General features: G+C 42.4%; 1 protein-coding gene across 2 annotated transcripts in view; it reads left to right on the top strand.

Moving 5' to 3' along the window:
* The first annotated feature begins 11,983 nt into the window (after positions 1-11,983).
* The window catches only part of C2H4orf19 (chromosome 2 C4orf19 homolog), a 40,555-nt gene continuing 33,621 nt past the window's right edge, over positions 11,984-18,917 (top strand). The window contains exon 1 of one of the 2 annotated variants that reach the window (XM_010365827.2): positions 11,984-12,035. The gene's annotated coding sequence lies outside the window, so the exon portion shown is untranslated. Of the gene's footprint in view, positions 12,036-12,430; positions 12,545-18,917 lie in introns of those variants that run through there. The other variant, XM_010365829.2, reaches the window with a different exon arrangement.

An 18,917-nucleotide genomic window follows, 5' to 3' on the forward strand; every position in this document is an offset into this window, starting at 1 on the left:
CTGTTACATTCCCTGGCTCCAGGTCTCTTCTTCAGCTTCTCGGACCTGCTGCCATCCTCACTGGAATTAATGCGGGTTTGGCATGACAGTCACTCTTGGAATAATTTGCAAGAATTTAAAACAATTATTGTGAACATTATGTATAGTCACGGAAAAGGCCAGAGACGTGATGCCAAGTGAAAACAACTAGACATGTTGTATAATGATCAAAACAGGGTATTTAGCATATGCATCACCTCACGCATTTATCATTTCTTTATCATGAGAACATTCAAAAGCCTCTCTCCTACATATTTTATAAGATACTATACCTTACTGTTACTAAATGTGAAAAAAATAAAAATTAAAAACCACACAAGAAAAAGAAGTGGGACGCGAAGTTGTTTGTATTTTGTGTAGAATTTGTATGCAGATGGACATAAACCCTTGAAAAAATTTGCACACATAACACACGGTTCAGTTGCTCTGATTATGGTTGACCTTTTTTCTGCTCTTTTTCCAAGTTTTGTGTGGTTATATGTATTTGCGCATGCATGCATAATTACCTATGTTTTAATGTATGTTGTGTATAAATCACATTATGTATATGCAAATATATACAACATGTTTAATGAACAAAGCTCTTTAAGCGTTTGGAAAAGACCACATCTGAGCAGAGCAAGTGCAAAAAGAAAGTTTTTGTACTTTAAAAAATACTTAGAATTTGGCATAAACTAAGGACTAAACTTTAACGTTAATCAATAAACGAGTGAATCTTACATTCTATCCCGCAGATGATTGTGCTTTAGTGAAGTAACTAGGATTTTTCTTTTTTCTGTGGAGATTCTAGATATAAATCACGGTTTTGTTTCTTTGGTTTAAATTACATTCCTCTTTGATCGTTACTTCACACAATGAGAAGATATTTCCTTGTGCAAAGTAGTGGTTAACTTCTCATAACCTCTGACAACAAAGAGCCCCTGTGTAAGGACACAGGAATTCCTCTTGGGATACAGGGAAGGCCCCCAGCTGAATCGTATCCAAGGAAGATGTTGCAAAGCTTGCAAAGCTTGTTCAGAAAAAGGAGCCCAGCTTGAGATCTTTGCTTTCTATTCAGATATTGGCCCCATGTAGAGGTGGGGATGGGAGTGGGGGAAACCTATCAAAGAAAAATGGAAAACAAACCTGACTGCATTTACAGATGACAAGGAAAAGCTAATTCTTGCAACCAGTGTTAGAGCCAACTCAGGCTTATATTATATTTGGAATCTAACTCTACTTGGGAAAAAAAAAACTTTTTTTTTTTTTCCTTTCATGGACGTTAAAGAAGGTAACACAAATAGCCTGTCCACTCTGGGGTGTAAACTCTGAAGTAAAAATCACCTGTCTGCAGAGAAGTCCCAGGCTGGCTGAGCCCCCCTTGACTGTTCTTCCCCACCAATGAGTCCAGCATGTTCCCACCAGTTATGATCATGAACTGAGATCTCTCAGAGTCAGGCATTTGGTATGGTATTCACGGCCTCTCCCCACCTAACTCCAGCCCATCCTAGTGGATTTATCTCCCACCATGCTTCCTTTTCCACCACCCACAAACCTTCCCTTCCTCCCATGATTTAACTCCCCACAACCTTGTTGGGAGGACTTAGAGAACAATATAAAGCACCCACAAGTGGGTCTGGCATGTCCTGGTTTTCAGTAAATGCTGGTGCCCTTTTCCTTTCTTATCTTTCCCTTTGCACAGAAAGTCTTCCTGTTAGAGGTACTTAAGTCTTGGGGCAATGATAGACCCTTTAACAGGGTGGTGATGAGCAGAAATGAGCTGGGAGGAGAGTCTGCTCTCTCCGCCCTCTGCCAGCCCCTCTTAGGGGCCCTGCTCTACCAGCCTACTCATCAAATGCTGCATATTAACAACAATTAGCCACAAGGCCGCTGCCACTTTTGTGCTTCTGACCCCAGCTTACCCTGATTCATGCATTGTGTGTACACCTCATGTGAAGGAACAAAGGAACCTCGGAGAGGTTGCCAGATTTTCTCAAGGCCACACAGCTTGTAAGTAGTGGAGCCGATTCAGATTCAGGAGTTTCTGGCTCTAGAGCTCACCCCTCTTTTCCACTTGTGCTGAACTCCTATTAACGTCAATAGGGAAGGCACCAGGTTCAAGAGGTCGAAAAAGACATCTAGAGCCAGCAAATGAGACATGGGGCTTATTTGGGGCCTACATACAGGGGAGAGAGTCCAGTGGGGGCAGGCTGGACAACATAACCACAGTGCCCAGTGGTAGCGGACTAGGCCACTTGCAAACTGCATGCATGCACTCTATACGGCATTTTCACTTACCCTCGCCTTAATAACCTCCACCTGGCAACCTTTGCTTAACCCAAAACTCAGGCCTCAATCCCCTGTGCAGCACATCTTCCATGGGACAGGCCGGGTCTCAGATGTTTATCAGAGATAAGGAAGGAATCTCTGAGTTGGTCACTCCTGGATTCCCTAGCTCAGAATACACATTCAGGTGCATCTGTCATACAGGGTCATTCTAAGGGCATATTTAAATTATTGCCACCAGGTGCATTTATCCTGCACCACTATGCAAAAGTGCCTTCCCAAAGACACACCAACTTTTGGTCACCCGCAACATTTGTCCCCAACACCTGTGGGTGGTCAAACAGTATCAGGAGAAGAAATACCCCCTCCTAGTTCAGGGATGGCTCCACTTGAAAACTAACATCCTACAAAGTAAAAATTCCATTTCATGTACAGATAAGTTACCTGGATAAATATCAATCAAGAATCTATATGCTAACAGACCATGGAATGTTATCCTTCAGGAGTTTAATGTTGTACTTGAATATGCTGTAAAAAACACCATTTAAGAACGTGTAAGAAGCACTATCCAATAGAACTTGCTGTGATGAGGAACATGTTCTGTGTCTATACTGTACAATACAGTAGCCACTAGCCACATGTGGCTTTTGAGCCCTTGAAGTACGGCTCGTTAGTGTAACCAAGGAGCTGAAATTTTAATTTATTTAATTTTAAGTAATTTAAGTAGCCATATGTGGTTAGTGTTTAACATTTTGACTGTGCAGCTCCAGAATATTCGGAAAGATAGATTGTAGGACACCACCCCCACTCCATTTTCATGGTGTTTTGCCTAGAATCTTTATTATATCATTGCATCTAATTGTTTAGGTGCGCCCACCCTGCTAAATTACAAGCTTGATGACTTATGTATCTGGGCTGTGATCCCTACTAGCATATGGTCTAGCCCACAGCACATGATGTTTAATAATTAATGTAAGTTGAATAAATGGATGTGAGCTGGCTCTTTCAGAAGCCAGATTGCTACTGCTTGCTAACATCTAATTCACTCTTTCTCATAACTTTCTCTTACGACTAGACTGGTCCCCAAATCTCCAGGTCAAGCCCAGTCTGCTCACCTGTAAGCACATTTTTCTTTTCTCAAATGAAATCGCTCTTTTAAGTGATTGTTTTGGTATTTGCCTCTTCACTCTAAATGCACACTTCTATTACGATTTCTTTGGTAGGTTTTTTTCCAGTAATAGGCATCATCTTCCACAGTGGAAGAAGCTACCTCCAGCCCCACCATACATAAGGAACACTACCATTCTTCACTGAACCCCCCACCTTTGATTTGGGTTAGAGGAATTTTGTACTGTTGAAATCTGAACCAGGGAGTGGATTGCCATTATATTTCCTTTGCTGTACAGCATTTTTCTGGAGGTAGCAGAGGGCTTGTTTCTCGTTTACTGAATGTTCTGTATACCTACGACTGATTCAACCTCAAATTATTTCCATGTTATATAACTCTTTCCCTTTGGGACACTTTAGTTATTCTGTCCATTTCATCTCTTAAAAGGCCACCAGAGCCTTCTTAGCTTCTCCAGTCTGAACAGGCTGTGCCTTCTCTTGTACATACTGGAGGCATTCTGGGATCTCCCATCACCATCATCCTTGGTGATACTTTTGCCTCTCTTCTGTGTTTAATGCCCTGTTTTCTCTATCCCTCGTCATTGCCTCTTGGTTTACTCCCTCACTTGTTTTTTTATATCTTCCAGTAGCTTCTCATAGCCTGAGAAAAGATATATGGATGATAAATGTTTTGAGACCTTTCACATCTGAAAATGTCTTTATCCTACGCTCTCACTGAATTGGTAGTTTGGCCAGATTTAGAATTATTTGTGAGTATGTATGTTTGAGAAGTCCAGAATCATGCTGATGCCAAGCTCTTTGTATATCGTTGGGTTTGTTTTTGTTTTTTTCCTGGAAGGCTACTGGATCTTCACTTTTATCCTACTTCTGAAATATCTCAGTGATGTATCTTGGTTTTGATTCTTTTTTAAAACGTTATATTGGGCAATTGTTGCGTCCTTTCAATCCAGAAACTCGTGTCCTTCAATTATGTAAAATTTTCTCAAATTATTTTGTGACAAATTCCTTCCCTTCTTTTGTTTGTTCTCCCTTCCTGCAACTCCTATTATTTGGATACTGGACCTCCTGATTGGTCTTCTAATTTTTCTTTTATCTTTTTTATTCAATTTTAAATGACTTTATCTATTTTGCTAATTTATGTGAGATTTCTTCACCTTTTTCTTCTAGATTCTCTATTTAAATAGTTATTTGTGCTGTCTTGTTTTAATTTCAAGGAGCTTCTCTTTGTTCCTCTGATTTTAAAAAAAACACAGCTTTGCATTTGGGGGAACAAGTAACATGATGAGGATGTTATTGTCAGTGGTTTGGGGTCTGGTTTGGGGGTTGGCTTTTTGTTTGTTGTTTGGGGTTTTCTTTTTTCTATTCTTTGTTTCCTCCAAGTGCTTTTTGTTGGTGGCTTGGTTGTTTTTTTGTGTGTTTTTGTTTTTGTTTTTGTTTTTTTGAGATGGAGTTTTGCTCTTGTTGCCTAGGCTGGAGTGGAATGGTGCAATCTCAGGGGCGCAACCTCTGCCCCTCAGGTTCAAGTGATTCTCCTGCCTCAGCTTCCCAAGTAGCTGGAATTATAGGCATGTGCCACCACACCTGGCCAGTTTTTGTATTTTCAGTAGAGATGGGGTTTCTCCATGTTGGTCTGGCTGGTCTCAAACTCCTGACCTCAGGTGAGCCACCTGCCTCGGCCTCCCAAAGTGCTGGGATTATAGGCATTAGCCACCACACCTGGCCAGGTTGCTTGGTTTTAATCTCTATCTTTATGGTAGAGACTTTTGTTGGATGTCTGGAGGACAACTAGTGGGCAGCTGCCAGGCATTCTCACAGAACCAAGGAGGGGAGCAGGCTGCAGTCCCCAACATTCCCTGTGCACATGTTCACTTAATCTTCCTGTTTTTGGTATGAAACCCCTGCCCTCCACTGTGTCCTCTACTGTTGTTTCCAGTCCAGAAACCCTGTTTCACCGTTTCCCAACACTCAACCTGTATTCTTTGGCTGAAATGGAAAGTAGAGACCACTCTAAGGAGTGCAGGAAGGGATTTGGTAACCTGACTTCTTCTTAAAAACCTTCCAAACTATTCTTATTTTAGTCCTTCATAATTCACTCTTACTTTCCTTGGGACTTTAAGGATTCTACCATCTAAATTGGGCTAATCCTTTGTTTTCCAGAGTGCTGATTTATGAGGTCAGTGACTTTGCTTTCTGTTTTTACCTCCTCTACTGCTCTCCCTTTGGGTTTCTGCCTTTGTTTCAATGGGAGGTAGTCGGACGCATTTGTCCCGTCCACCACCTTTCTGTTGTCATCCCCCCATTCGTCAGCTCAGTAGGTTAACTGCTGACTTCAGGATCTCTGAAGCTCTGCATATTGTCCTCCTGCCAACTGTCTCGTTTATGGAACCACCGCTCTTCCATTCTGTCAGCCTCCAAAAATATGGATAATTCTAATAATTCCTTCTTTTGTCATACAAATTCCTTCTTCCATGGAAATCTGGATTTTTTTTCCCTTAAAATATAGTACATATTTACAGAAGTCCTACTTTGTATTTCTTTTTGAAGAAATAAAGATAATGCGATCTGATCCTTAGATTCAAGGAGCTTCCATTGTAGTGGCAGGGAGAAAAACTGAAAACTAATAGGTAATGAGGAAGAGGATGGGGATGATGACAATAACAGTGATGAATCAAGAAACAGCCAACACTGTTGAAATTACTTTGTACCAACTACTGTGCTCCATACCTTACTGTGTTCTTTCACTTAATCCTAACTACTGTCTGAAAAAGGTACTATTATCATTGTCATTTTATGCATAAGGAAAGAGCTAGTGAGGCTACGTAACTCTTGTATAATACTATGTGTAATAAACATATAAACCAATGTGCTAAGAGAAACCAGAGGCAGTAGAAATTAATTCAAAAATCCAAGAAATCTTGAAGAAAATCACTTCCGAATTTGCTCCTTCCTCTGGATTCCCTTTGATGCCACCACATGCCAGGCTCTTTTTATCTCATCATTAAATTCAAAGGGTAAACTCTTAGCAAGTCTTTCTGTACCCAACCCTTTTCATTTTCTCTGCTTACTACTGGTAGGTCATGCTTTCTGATATATTGCTTTCATCCTGTCATTCGCCACTTCAGAACATAATTTGTTTGCCAATCACGTCATATTTGGTCTTCTGGACCTACTTTCAAGGGCCCCAATAACCTGGCCACATATGCCATATCCATCTTGTAACAACAGAGTCTCGCTCTGTTGCCCAGGCTGGAGTGCAGTGGCGCGATCTCCGTGCACTGCAAACTCCATCTCCTGGGTTCGCACCATTCTCCTGCCTCAGCCTCCCGAGTAGCTATGACTACAGGCGCCCACCACCATGCCTGGCTAATTTTTTGTCTTTTTAGTAGAGACAGGGTTTCACCGTATTAGCCAGGATGGTCTCCATCTCCTGACCTTGTAATCCGCCTGCCTCGGCCTCCCAAAGTGCTGGGATTACAGGCGTGAGCCGCAGCGCCTGGCCTCTGCCTAATTCATTTCTACCCATCTCTCATGGCCTCATTTTTCTATAAAGCCTTTCCTGGCAGCTTTGTTGCAGTGTGATTCCTTCTTCTCCCAAACTCCCACAATGCTTAGTGCTGATTGGCTGTACCAGGCGTCAGGTCTTCCCCATGTACAAGCCAGTGTCATGCCAGTGCTAGCTAGCCCAACAAATGAGTTATTTATACTTGTTTCTATGTATGGAAACACATATTTTCCAGGCACCAGCAGTATACCAAAAAATATTTATTTTTGAAAAGATTTATTATTTCAAAAAGTCATTCTGGGAAAAATTAGAACTTCTTTGATGCATTTTATTTCATGGCTATTGTTATTTCAACACCTGATCTTTATGGTTCTTGGAGCTCATAAAATTCTTACTTCATCCCTGGATATTGTTAGTTTCATCTTAGAAGGACTTCTTTGTATAACTGTACACAGAGTAGATACTTGTTCAATATAGGGTATTGTTTGTGAAATTTTTGCATAATATATTGCTGAAATAAACTATAGAATTAAATGCCACATTTCATTAAATATTATATGCCATCAATTGTAACATGTACCATTATCTTATATAGCACAAAGATAGAAAATGCTGCCAATGTAACCATGATATGCCAATGATTGTGAGATACATTCCAATTCCAGATATGTTAAAAGGTAAATGAATACATGTACATCTTAGAATCATTAAAATATTAGCATTGTTGTGTTATAATATTATACATTGGTATTAGGCATCTTTAAATTGCCAATGATATTTTTAAGTCAAATTTTTTAAAAACATGCAAGGTACCACCTATATACAAGTCACTGTGCCAGGAGACACAATGTGCAGATAAACATTGATGAAACCATGGCCTTATCTACTGAGGGTTTATAGTCTGATAGAGGAACATTGTATGAATGCATTACGTACTATAATCCAAGGCAGAAAGTGATCAGAGCTGTCCACCTTGGTAGAGTGATATAGTTTGGCTGTGTCCCCACCCAAATCTCATCTTGAATTGTAGCTATCATAATGCCCACGTGTTGTGGGAGGGACCCAGTGGGAGGTAATTGAATCATAGGGTTGGGTTTTTCCCATGGTATTCTCATGATAGTGAATAAATCTCATGAGATATGATGGTTTTATAAAGGGCAGTTCCCTTGCACACGCTGCCCTACCTCCTGACATGTAAGATGTGCCTTTGCTTCTGCTTCACCATCTGCCGTGATTGTGAGGCCTCCCCAGTCATGTGAACGGTGAGTCCATTAAACCTCCTTTTCTTTATAAATTACCCAGTCTCAGGAATTTATTCATAGCAGTATGAAAATGGACTAATACAAAGAGCTTAAAGATCCTTTAGAAATATTTATTTATTTATTTATTTATTTATTTATTTATTTATTTAGAGACGAAGTCTCGCTCTGTCACCCAAGCTGGAGTGCAGTGATGCAATCTTAGCTCACTGCAACCTCCACCTCCTGGTTCAAGCGATTCTCCTCCTCAGTCTCCCAAGTAGCTGGGACTACAGGCATGTGCCACCACGCCCAGCTAATTTTTGTACTTTTAGTAGAGACAAGGTTTCACCATGTTGGTCAGGCTGGTCTCGAACTTCTGACCTCAGGTGATCCACCTCGGCCAAAGTGCTGGGATTACAGGCATGAGCCACCACACCAGGCCTAGAAATATTTTAAATAGAGTAATTATGTTTACTTTGGAATTTTTTTAAGTCTTCCTGGAGAAAGTGGTGTGTGAAATGAGTTTTGAAGGATGAATAGAATTTTGCAAAGTATTGATTGCTAATGAGGTATGCCAACTGGGGGAAATAATATGTGCAAACATACAGAAGCATTGGCATTAAAGAATAATGAAAAGTCTAGTTTGGCTGGAAATAGAAAGTAGCTAGAGGAGTTCCCCAGATACACTAGGAAGGCCATGGATGTCGTATTGTAGAAGGTCTTGAATGCATAGCTGAGGATATTTAAGATTTGGTAGGCAATACAGAACCACTTAAGCTTTTTTAACAACGCAGTGGTTTAATGAGAGCTTTTCATTGCATAACTGGCTCCATCTCATGTTTTAGATTCCAGTTTAAATGCTACCCTCTCAAAGGGTCCAGCCCTCACTCTAAGTAGATTCTCAGCTGTGACTCCAAATTGCCACATCCAGTTGGTTTCCTAGGAAGCACTTACCACTGGTTTTGATCTGTCTACCAACCACCTGGTTGGCTGCAAGTAGGGTGTTCTATTCCCCTTTTCTACTGTCAGTGCTTAGCACTCCACATGGTACACCTTAGGCACTCAGTAACAGCTCACTAAATGTAGAGACATCTGAGAGTAGCTTCTAACAGACAACTGGGTACTTTGTTCAAAACAAAAACAAGAATTATGTGATGTTTTCAATTCATAGAGGACACTCTGAGACAGGAGGCCAGGAAACAAGTCCTGGCTCCTCCCCACCATTCCTTGCATGGCCCTGGATATGTCACTAAGATTCATGCCCTCTGGTTTCTTTATCTTTCCAAAAATGGTTGTGGAGGAACTGACTGCTAAGGTCTTCTCTTCAGAAATGCTGCATCACCCACATGGAAAATATGGGTCTGGTGCTTAGGAGACAAAGGGTGTGGCTCGAGAGGTGGATTTTGGATTTGTTCTACAGGGAATACAGTATAATCAAAGTCAAGATAAAGATCCAGTTTTAAAAATGGTCTCGATCCTCTGCACAGCATTTGATGCTGTTGGGCTGGTAGCTGTTCTCTTCAGCTGAGGCACTGTAGAGCCCTGTACCTCAAACCTTTTCTACTGCGGCTTGTCTGTTTCTTTCACCCAGAACCCTTCAGCCCATAGATGTAGATGTTCAAATCCTATAGTTCTGCCTTCTTCTCTCTTCACATCTCACTCCCTGGAGTGACACCTAATACTCCATGGAAATCCTTGTTCCCCCCGAGTCTCCTCCTTAAACATCAAGCAATCCAGAATATTTACTGTTCCCATCAGGCTGTCATTCTGTAGGACACACCACCTGGCATCCCACCCTATTCTTTCCACGTTTCATTAAATTTTTTAACAATCTTTCACTGCAGTTTTTGTTACCTAAAGCCTGCAGTTTCCTGTACATAGCATAGGGCTTGTCACACAGTAGGAGTTCAGAATTCTTCGTTGACTAAATAATACTCCATTCTTTCTGCCTCATCTCTGTCACATTCCCCTTGCCTAAAAGACCCTCTCGACACACCTGGTCACTATTAGTTTTTCTTTTTTCTTTTCTCTTTTTTTATGTTTTTTTTTTTTTTTTTTTTTTTTTTTTGCAACAGAGTTTCACTCTTGTTGCCCAGGCTAGAGTGCAGTGGCGCCATCTCGGCTCACTGCTACCTGTCCCCGGGGTTCAAGCGATTCTCCTGCCTCAGCCTCCTCTGTAGCTGGGATTATAGGCGTCCACCACTACGCCAGGTTAATTTGTTGTATTTTTAGTAGAGACGGGGTTTCACCATGTTGACCAGGCTGGCCTCGAACTCCTGACCTCAGACGATCCGCCTGCCTCAGCCCCGCTACGTGCTGGGATTATAGGTGTGAGCCACCACACCCAGCCCCTTTATTAGTTTTTCATCCGCTATGATTCCTGTCTGTTTCAGTGCCTGGCTCAGGTGCTGTCAGCTTCTCGAAACTGCCCAGTTACACTCTCTTCCCTATCTGAATGGCCTCAGGATTTTGTTAATGTCCCTTTGATGGCATTGTTTGTACCCTGAATGATATTGTAGTTGGCTTGTAAGCTCTTCTCACCTCCTTGCTCTCCCCTGCTACAGGGTTATCTCCCTGCAGGCATGAACTTGCCTTTCTCCTGTCTTCCTTATCAAGTAATATTTAAATTGAATTGTGAGTGCTATGATAAAAAATAAGAATAATAGAATAATTGTGTGACATTTGAGCAATGTATTAGCTCTTAAGGAGTTATTGAACAATTTTAAAAAATAATAACCAAGTGAAAAGATTTCGCTGACAAGAATATAAAATTAAATCACCAAAAGGATGTAAAACCATTCCAATATCATAAGACAGAGCTCATTATCTCGATATATAGTCTACTTGGGAGTGGAATAAGAGCCTTTCTTGAAAATGATGTGTCCATATGTAGTAAATTATTCTAATAATCATGGAGAATTGGATAAAAATCTGAACACTTGTTTTACTTTCTTAAGTTCTATACATCGTAAACAAAGATATTTTCTAAATCATGTATTTTATTGAAATACCACACATTTATTCGTTAAACTTTGCTGGTTTTTGTTGTTGTTTTGTTTTTTGTGGGATTTTTCACTTAGTCAAAACTTTGTCCATCAGAGAAGAGGCACATTGTCATGTAATGTTTATCGACAGTAATAACAACTAGCATGTTTTAGTTCATTCGGACTGCTTTAAGAAAATACCAGAAAGCGGGTGGTTTATAAACAACAGAAATTTCTCAGAGTTGTGGAAGCTGGAAAGTTCAAGATCAAGGTGCCAGGCGATTTGGCATCTGGTGAGGACCTTCTACATAGACAACCATCTTTCGCTATAACTTGATAAGGCAGAAGGGGCAAGGCAGCTCTCTGGGATCTCTTTTATAATGGCACTAATTGTATCCCCAGAGGGCAGCGCCTCCTAATACCATCACACTGGGGATTGATTTCAACATATGAATTTGCGGGTACATAGACATTCAGTCCATAGTAGGTGGCTTTCGGTTATTGGGCAACTCCAACATTTCCAGTGTGTGATCAACAGTTTATATGATGTTCCATTTAAATCTCACTGTAATACTATTTTACATACTTAAATTGCGGTTAACTGTGAGTTGATTTCTGAGTGTCAGGAGCTGGGCTGCAAACCCCAGCCTGATAAATGTGAAACCCCTTGCCTTCCTGGGCAAACTGTTCCAAGCCAGGAACTCCTTCCCCACATTACTGCCCAGTGCCCTTTAGGAAATGCTTCCTTCAGTCACACTCACAATAATATCTGGCTGTAAAAAGGAGGCAACCCACAGATCTCAATGTTCAACTTCTTGTTGTTGCAGGAAGAGAAGTTAAACTTCGAGAGAAACCTAACAGACAATCTCCACACAGGTAAGCTATCTTATTTTATCTTTCCATGCTTTGGTGGGAAAATCTAGTCTCTTCCCTTTCCATTAAATTTTCTATCATTCGGTCTTCTGCTACAGTTTTTATTACCTAAAACCTTAAAGCCAGTAGACAGAGCAGTCCCCATAGTCTCTTTCTTTCTGGCTCACTCAAGTTCGAGTAGAATTGCTGTTTCCTTTTTATGTTTGTTTTTCAGAGATGCAATTCTAAAACGAGTGTGATAATGCATGGTTCAACAAAGTCTCCACACTGAAAGATTTCCAGTTAATCTATCCCCCCATCCCCAGGCAGTTTCAAGCTTCTCCAGTTAATGTCCATGCCTCAGAACAGTGGCTCTCAGCGTGTGCTCCCAGGACCTATGGCATCAGCCTCACCTGGGAACTTGCTGGAAATTCAGTTTCTCAGGCCCCATCTCAGACCCACTAAATCAGAGGCTCCGGGATAATGACTAGCCCTCAAGATGATTCCAGTAGACTCTCCTGTTTAGGACCCAGGTACTGTGAATACAGACCTTCCTTCTCTTTATTTCTCTCTGAGTCTCCCTCCCAAGCCCTTTACCATTTCCATCTTTAGCCGAACTTGTAATATAATCTTCTATATATTTCACTCCAGTGGAACCAGCCTGGTCCCCTCACTCTGTGTCTCCTGAAAGTGATGCATGGATTATTCTTGTTCCCCTTTGCAAATTCTAGATAGTCAAGCGGCCTCCGATCTGCAAACCTTATCTTCCTTTGAGGTTCATGCCATTGGCCTATTCTGTCCTTTTCCCTACTTGTTGCCATCATCTGGGGACTTCCCAGCTGCTCCAGATCATTCAGTACCATAGGCCCAAAGCCCTTCTGACTTCCTGCACTCTAGTCATCCTCACTTCCACTACATTTCACTTTCCATGGCCACATCCTAGACCATGTCCTTCATTGTAGACACTAATGTGCCAATGCCACCGTCTCTTATGGCTCCAAATTCCTCATGCTTAAGGATGCCAGGTCACCAGTCTTGCTTTTGTTCCCCCTAACCTCATTAGGATCCTCACCCACAGGACTCTTTCTTCTTCCTTAGCCAACCTCTTGGCCACACAGCCCTACCCATTTAGTGCAGGCTCCAGGTCCATTGCTTCAACCATGCTTGCCAGCACTCTCGAGACCCAAGCCCTGTTGCCTTATACCTCAACCTGGGACGAGGGTAGTAACCCACATTCTATGGGCCTTTACCTGGATTGCTGGGCACTGCTGGGAGAGGGAAAGAATGCCAGAACTACGTGCATTGGCATCACTCAGATTTTTGGTGGCCAGCTGAGGCCAACCCTCAGCACTGCTCAGCTGCCTTTCAGTGGTTGCTCTTCCCCTCCACCACACACCATTCCAAACCTTGTCACTTTGAGCTTCACATCTAGTCCTTCCAGCAGACACCTTGCCCCCTACATCAAGAACTCACAGCTTACAGTCCTCCAGCTTCCCACCCTGCATCTAGAAATGTCTCCACTTAAAATCACCCTTGACTCTTTCCCTCTAGGCTCCAAGGGAAAAGTGTATATCTTTACATCTTTCTAAGTTGTATTTCTTCACTAGTGATCTTGACTTGATCCTGGTTTTTCCCGCATTCTTTCTACTATTCTCAATTTCTTTCAACTATTTTTTTCCTCCTTGGCTTAGAAAATGTATTTATCTTTCACCTGCTACAAAACCATCCTGTAATCCTGTATCCTTTTCCACTGTGACTGTTCCCTTCATCTTTTCCATCCCAGCCAAGCTCCATAAGAGTTCTCTCTCCTCCTTTTCATATGCCCCATGCATTCCTCAACCTGCTGCACCCCAGCATGCACCTCTACTGTTCTACAATCTTCCTGCATTTCCCACCAACACCCTCCTTGATAGGAAATTCAGGTGAAATTCACTGTTCCATCCTTTCCTTATCTCTGAGGCATCTGACACTGTTTGATGAAAGACTCTCTCCTCTCCTGCTTCTTGATAATAAAGCCTGATTGCCTCCTCCCTCTCTGAGCATTTTTCCCAATCCTCTTCATATGTTCATCCTCCGCTGCCTGAGAGCAAACAAGCAGAGTTAAGACTTGCAAGTGACTTGCTGGCTCCGCCCTCATGCGTTGAATAGTTGAGAAGGCAGGAAAGACGTCAAAAAATGAATGAAATAAAACTGTAAGTTGCGCTAAGAATGTAAAGTGAAAGGTGACATGAGGTGGAATAACAGGGTTTTAAACTGGCTGGTTTAGATGGGGTGGGGTGAGAAGGCAAAGGAAATAGTCTATGACAAGGTCCTTGAGATCAGGAACAAAACATCAACTTTAAAGACTTAAAAGAAGGCCAATGTGGCCAGGGAAAGAAAGGGGGGACAATGCACCAGAAAGCTGTGTATGTGATAGAAAAGACTTCATCTATTATTGTATAAGTTTCTTATTAATTTTAAGTGAGTTACTGCAGTCGATAATCATAATTCACTGGAGTTATGTTCTCTAAAGTCACTTCAAACAAGGAGTTAGTGAGCACTGCACCATTGCTCTCAAGGGAAATATGGGGTTAGGTTCCTACAAGCCTCTAATCACAATATTTTCATCAGCTGATCAATATATAACCTTGTTTTATGTATGTTTCAGTTGTTAAAGCACTTTATTTGCATATGTATTGTTAATTCATTAACATTGAACTCGGGCTAACAGCACTATGACTCATTTCTGAACAAAGCTTGTCTAACACACACATTTTCTCTGTAAGACATATCACAGCATTCTTGCACCTAGGACCAGTAGACAACACATCAGCACTATGCCTGGGGCCATTTTTAACAGTGACATCACCAACAAAAATCACAAAATGCAAGCAATGGGGCCATGAGAAGATACCCATTTACAGTATGGCACAGTGCCATCTTATTTGAGCTCAGCTAGAAACATAAGCATCTAATGACTCAAAATATTTTGCCATTCTGCATATACCCAGGAACAGCCACATAAGCACAATGAGTATTGAAATTAATTGAAATTAGTAAGCCGGTGAATTCACAAATATAGAATCCACAAATAATGAGAACCAAGTGTATATGTAAAGCATATTGATGAACACCAGGTACATAAGAAGGACTATGTACATTTGATATTATAATCATCTTCATTATTGCATGCTACTAAATATCCTAACAGCATGAGATACCTCTGAAAAATTTTAGGCAGGGGAAGTGATAATTATCCAGATTCATGGCCTAAAAAGATCATGACTCCTTTGTGGCAAATATATTAGCCAGAGATACTGGCAGGTATAGGTGATAGTAAGGTGATGTTGCAGTCAGTAATCCAGGTATGAAAGAGATGATGCTGTTTGAGAATGGGGCAGTGGGAGTGCACATTTTTCTCCTGGAATGTGCTCTGAAATCTACCAGAACCACTGTCTGCCCACCTTTGCCCACAAGCCTTTTCTAATCTTCCTATGGTTACTCTGGAGCTCCTTGTCCTAGATAGCACATTATATGACATATTTGAATCTAGTACTTATGGCACTATATTAGTCATCTATCTATATACCTGTCTCCTTTCCTGGACAGTAAACTCTTTCTACATCCCTGGAATCAAGTTCGGTACTTGACACATAATAGGTGCTCAGGAAATATCTGTTGCCTGAATAGTTGGTGAGTCATTTAACAAACAGCAGAGATCTTCTACCTCTCAGTGTCTTAGCAATTAGCAGAGTGTCTTACCCCTAGTAGGGGGTGTTTAAGGCCTCTAAACCATGCTCAGTCTTTCCAAGTGCAAAACCTATTTTTACTCTACTTTAAAGGAACATTGGGTTCCAACTCTGTACACGTAGGTTCATCTACAAGTAGGGGACAAATTGAGAGTTTTTTCTTGTCTTCCGACCAGTTCTTGCTTCCAGTCTTGAGTCTGGAAGCACATTCATAAAATAAAATAGTTGGGTGGGATGACTTCTAAGATTCTTTCAAATCACGGCCCTATCAGGGTAGTCTGCTAAGGCTACCATAACAAAATACTCTAGACTGGGTGGCTTACACAAAAGAAATTTATTTTCTCAGAGTCCCGAAGGCCAGGAGGTCCAAGATCAAGGTGTCGGCAAATTCAATTCCTGGGAGAGTTCTTTCCGGCTTGCAGATGCTGCCTGCTCACTGTGTCCTCACACGGCCTCTCCTCAGTGTGCTCTGGACTCACCAGCACCATTCACTTTCACTCACAAGCCTTTTTGGATCTTCCTGAGGTTGCTCAGGAGGAAGTGCTCTCTCTCCTCTTCTCATAAGGCCACCAATCCTCTTAGATTAGGACCCCACCCTGATGACCTCATTTAACTTTAATTACCTCCAGAAAGCCCTATCTCTTATTACACTCACAATGAGTTAGGGTTTCAACATGTGAATTTGGGGGAAGACACAATTCAGTCCACAGCGGATACTGTAAGATTTTGGGAATTGCCCTGAACTAGTTTATTCCAAGCAGGTGGCTCTGAGCTGTGCTTCCTTTTAAATCTATTTGCAGCCTTACGAGACTATATTATATAAACTCCTCTCCACATGGCCACCTCTAAAACTTCCTCAGCATTTTTAGAACTTAACTTTGTCCAAATGCTTCAAGTTTCTTCCAGACGTCTGCTGTCTCCCTGATACGGCTACTTAGCAAAATCAGAGACATTCCCTGTGATGGAGACACACCTCAGTTCCCATGTGGTTCCAGGGAAGATTTGGTCAAAACATTGCCCATTTCTACACAGTGTCTAAAAGGAACTAGCACCCAATGGTTAAAGAATATTCTCAGCCAGGGACGGTGGCTCACCTCTGTAATCCCAGTGCTTTGGGAGGCCAGGACGGGTGGATCACCTAAGATCAGGAGGTCAAGACCAGCCTGGCCAACAAAGTGAAACCACCCTATCTCTACTAAAAATACAAAAACTTAGCCAGGCGTGGTGGTAGGTGCCTGTAATCCCAGCTATTCAGGAGGCTGAGGCAGGAGTATCACTTGGACCTGGGAGGCGGAGGTTGCAGTGAGCCGAGATTGCACCACTGCACTCCAGCCTGGGTGAAAAGAGTGAGACCCTGTCTCAAAAGAAAAAGAAAGAAAAAGAAAAAAAGAATATTCTCACAGACAATTGCCATGAACACGCAAGCAGCCAACATTTCCTAAGAACCTGCTATTTGCCAGATACACATCGCCAGGCCTGTCACATGTTTAAGTCATGTGATCCTCGTAGGACACTGACCAGTAGTTCTGGTAATGCAGCCATAAAAATGAAAGTGTCCATGCACTGATGCCAGGGGTGTCTGACTTTTTTCTTTTTCTTTTTTTTTTTAGACAGAGTCTTGCTGTTATCACCCAGGCTGCAATGCAGTGGCGCCATCTTGGCTCACTGCAACCTCCGCCTCCTGGATTCAAGTGATTCTCCTGCCTCAGTCTCCCATGTAGCTGTGATTACAGGTGTCTGCCACCACGCCCAGCTAATTTTTGTATTTTTGGTGGAGACAGGGTTTCACCAGGTCATCCAGGCTGGACTCGAACTCTTGACCTCAGGTGATCCACCCACCTCGGCCTCCCAAAGTGTGAGCCACTGCACCCAGCCCGGTGTCTGACATTTTTAAGCGGATCCCTTAGTAATGATTGATGCTGAGCTTGTTAGAAACACAGGCTGTCAGGCCCCACTCAGAGCCAGGTGGACTCCTCACGACCCAGTGCCCTGTGCTCCTCTCTGTCTACAGGATTCCACCCCGTACATACACACACACACACACACACACACACACCCTAGTCTTTATTCATTAATGAACTACATCTTGTCTACTCCAAACAGGAGCTTACTTCCAGGAATTTACAGTCCAGAGAATAGGGACATAGCTTCTCAAACTTTTTCCTTAAACTGTCCCCATGAGGGTATAGGAGGATCTGGGAGGCTGGGGAGTGTGGAGAGGATGACCACAAGCTACTGGCAGAACTTGACATCTCTGTGTGCCTTCTGTTTCATTCTAGTCATTCACGCAAATGTTACCTTTTCACCCATGATATTCTGAGTTAATTTTAGATAAAAACAATGGGCTTCTCCCCACAAAACCTTTGCATGGGGCCATATTTATTTTGTGGCTTACCTTTCCCTCCCAGCTCATGACCATGTACCCTCATGTAGAAGGGGGTGCTCTGAGGTTGGCTTACACCACAAGCAGCCCCTGGATCTAGGAGAAGTGCAAGGTCAGCTACGGAGGAGGAGCAGCACCAGGTCTAACCTGGGGGAAGGAACTGGACCCCCCTGGGCTCCACGGACGCCTTCCTCCCCCAGGCTTTTCCACAGAGTTACTGTCCAAATGTACAGTGGGCAGAGACCAACCCAGATGGAGTTGTGATGTGCAGTCATTGTGTGAAGAGGCCTCTGTAGAATTTTGGGAGCCTTTTGACCCCACCATTGCTTGGGCAGACCAGAATAAACCCCATGTCCAGCCAGTGCTAGAGAAAGCCCTGGCCTCATCAGGCTTAAAGGTGACAGTAACTGTGATGGTTAATATTGAGTGTCAACTTGATGGGACTGAAGGATGCAAAATATTGTTCCTGGGTGTGTGTGTGTGTGAGAGGGTGTTGCCAAAGGAGATTAACATTTGAGTCAGTGGACTGGGGAAGGCAGACCCACCCTCAATCTGGGTGGGCACCAGCTAACCAGCTGCCAGCGAATATAAAGCAGGCAGAAAAACGTGAAAAGGCGAGACTAGCCTAGCCTCCCAGCCTACATCTCTCTCCTGTGCTGGATGCTTCCTGCCCTTGAACATCACACTCCAAGTTCTTCAGTTTTGGGACTTGGACTGGCTCTCCCTGCTTCTCAGTTTGCAGATGGGCTATTGTGGGACCTTGTGATCATGTGAGTTAATACTTAATAAACTCCC

Source organism: Rhinopithecus roxellana, chromosome 2 (assembly GCF_007565055.1).
Source record: "Rhinopithecus roxellana isolate Shanxi Qingling chromosome 2, ASM756505v1, whole genome shotgun sequence".
Lineage (NCBI taxonomy): Eukaryota > Metazoa > Chordata > Mammalia > Primates > Cercopithecidae > Rhinopithecus > Rhinopithecus roxellana.